Source organism: Nannospalax galili, unplaced genomic scaffold, assembly GCF_000622305.1.
Source record: "Nannospalax galili isolate Female #2095 unplaced genomic scaffold, S.galili_v1.0 scaffold1827, whole genome shotgun sequence".
Lineage (NCBI taxonomy): Eukaryota > Metazoa > Chordata > Mammalia > Rodentia > Spalacidae > Nannospalax > Nannospalax galili.
Window position 1 is genome coordinate 144,399 of NW_008355785.1, and position 2,684 is coordinate 147,082.

The following is a 2,684-nucleotide window of genomic DNA, read 5'->3' on the forward strand; positions in this document are numbered from 1 at the left end:
CTCCACTCACAGGCAGCAGACATCTTCCGGAGCCTCTTTGTGAGCCACTCCTACCTCAGTGACACCAAAGATCAAAAGGTGACTCAGCTCAACAGTGACCTCAACAGCGCTCAGACTAGACATGGAACTAAGCTGGATCCAAGCGAGGACAAAAGGCCAGCACGGCTGTAGATGAGCGGCTGCAATTCCGGATACCTAGGCACCATCAGGGTCTGCCAAAGCCTGCTTTTCAATCACAGGTGAATCTGGGTGCAGGATAATTCAAAATCTGCCAGTGTTGTTCCCCAGTACCAGCACCTAGCCACAGACACTGCGTACCTCGAGAAAGGTCCGACACTTAAAGCCACAGAGGCCTGAGTTCAAGCCCCTCCCTGCCTCACGTTATGAGCCTGGGAAACTATTCAGTACCCAAAGTCCTGCTTGGCTTTTAGCTACAGTGTCTGCCTAGCATCCACCATCTCAAGTCCTACCCCAAGCATGGCAGAACCTGGGGTCCCTCATCTTTACATGGTGGTTCTTAACTATTGCTAACAGTAAGGTGTATGTATAATACGTGATAAAATACCCAGTTCAGGGACTGACTGCTCCGTGTGTTAGTTCAATGGTGTGTGTGACCATGAAGTAGTCCCTTACTGGTGGGGGCATGTGATGTATTCCAAGAACCCAGTAAATATCTGTAGCCCTGGTTAGCTCTGAACCATGCATAGAATATATTTCTCTATACACCCCTATCCATGACAGTTTAATTTACAATTTAGGTGCAGTAACAGATAAAAACTGATGAACTTGAAGCAGTAAACTTGTGGTGAGTTTAAGGCCAGCTTGGACAACTTAGACACTTGTTTTAAAAGAAAAAGTAGCCAGGTGTGGTGGTTCACGCCTTTAATCCCAGTGCTCAAGAGGCAGAGGCAGGCAGATCTATGTGAGATGGTCTACATAGTGAGTTCCAGGCCAGCTGGGGCTACAGAAAAACCAATAAAGTAATGAGGGGCCGAGAGATGGCTCAGTGGTTAAGAGCATGTATTGCTGTTGCTGAGGATTTTAGTTCCGTTTCCAGCACCCAAGCTGGGTGGTTCACAGTTGCCTTTAACTCCAGCTCCAGGGGATCTGACTACTTCTCCTGGCATCTTTGGGCACCTGTACTCACATGCATATAAGTCCTCTACCCACACACATAATTAAAAAATAAAAATTTGAAAAGGGTACCAAGATGGCAGGGGACACACTTCCACGGAAGAGCACTTGCCTAGTATGTGTAAGCCTCTGGGTTCAATTCCTAGTAGGGGAAACCTAAAACCCCGTAACAGGCCTGGGCAGATGGTTCAGTGGTGAGGAACACTGGCTGCTCGTGCAAAGGACCTGGGTTTGGTTCCCTGTACCCACTAGGGTGGCTGGTAACAATTGATTACCCCAGCTCTGGGGGTTATCAGAAACCCTCTTCTGGGCTCTGCTGGTACTAGATACACACTTGGTGCACATACATATATATACATGCAAAAAATTTTTTAAATATTAAAAAAACCACATAAATTATGGAAAAATAAACGGGTATGAGGAAAATTTTGGGGTGTGATGTTAAAATAAGGTGCAGAAAGTGATCTCATCTGGCTGGGGACAAAATGGAGGCGTGTAACGTGCAGTTGTACAAAAGTCCCTTTGAAGGGGTGAATTAGGAATAAACTGTCCCCAGAGAACTGAGTGCTGGAAGGCAGATTTGGGGGAGCCCACTGTGTATACACCACTGATCTCTCTTAAGCACCCCTAATGCCCACTGGGTTCTAACAAGTTCCCCACAGCTCACTTCCTGCCCCACTCCAGAAGCTCTTTTCTCCCAACAGCCCTGCCATTCTGCATCCTCCCCGCTACCAACCCTCCTGACATTCTACACTGGAGGGAGAAGGCATCCTCCTCAATGTTCACCGCCCCCCCCCGCCCCGCCCCACCTCACCCAAAGTCCCAGAAAATCGGACATTCAGATCTGACCCTCCCCTTGCAACCCTCCAAGGCCCGCAGTCACCCTCAGACAACTACACTGAAGCTTGGCCTTGAACAAGCCAGAGAAGGGCCCGCCCACTCACCCCAGCCTCCTCCTGGCTCTGGGCCCCTAAGGCTCTAATCAGACTGGACCGCTTTGTTGCCCTCCCGAATCACCTTGGTTTCCTGTCTTTGGGCCCTAGCCTAGCTGTGCCCTCGGCCTGGACCGCCCTTACTGCTGCCCTGTCAATAATTCAGGTCTAACTTGGGCTAATCCGAGATCGCGGCAGCAACCACGCCTTTCTCTGGGTACTCGGCAGCCTGCAGCTGAGTGGGTTCCCATCTACCCTGGGATCGCTCATGCCTCTGTCACACCCCATCACCCCTGGATTGGGACAGTCTGCGGCAAGGTCTGTCTCTTCCATCCGACTGTGAGCTCGGGGTTGCTAGGGTGTAGATCTGGGGTCTGATTCACCTTTGAGGGAGGGGGAGGACCAGAGTGCAGGGAGAGGGAGGGAGGCAGGCAGGGAGAACAGAGGAGGGGGGTGGGAACGCAGACCCTGGTTGGGGAGGGTGCAAAGAGGAGAGAGGGGAGAGAGGTGGGGGGGAGGGGGAGAGGGAGGGAGGCGCAGGGAGAACAGAGGAGGGGGGTGGGAACGCAGACCCTGGTTGGGGAGGGTGCAAAGAGGAGAGAGGGGAGAGAGGTGGGG

The 2,684-nt window shown here is 51.7% G+C and overlaps 1 protein-coding gene across 3 annotated transcripts in view; it reads left to right on the forward strand.

Moving 5' to 3' along the window:
- The first annotated feature begins 2,093 nt into the window (after nt 1–2,093).
- Spaca6 (sperm acrosome associated 6) overlaps nt 2,094–2,684 on the forward strand; it is a 16,049-nt gene continuing 15,458 nt past the window's right edge. For all 3 annotated transcript variants that reach the window (XM_029556252.1, XM_029556249.1, XM_029556250.1), the window contains exon 1: nt 2,094–2,384. The gene's annotated coding sequence lies outside the window, so the exon portion shown is untranslated. The remainder of the gene's footprint in view (nt 2,385–2,684) is intronic.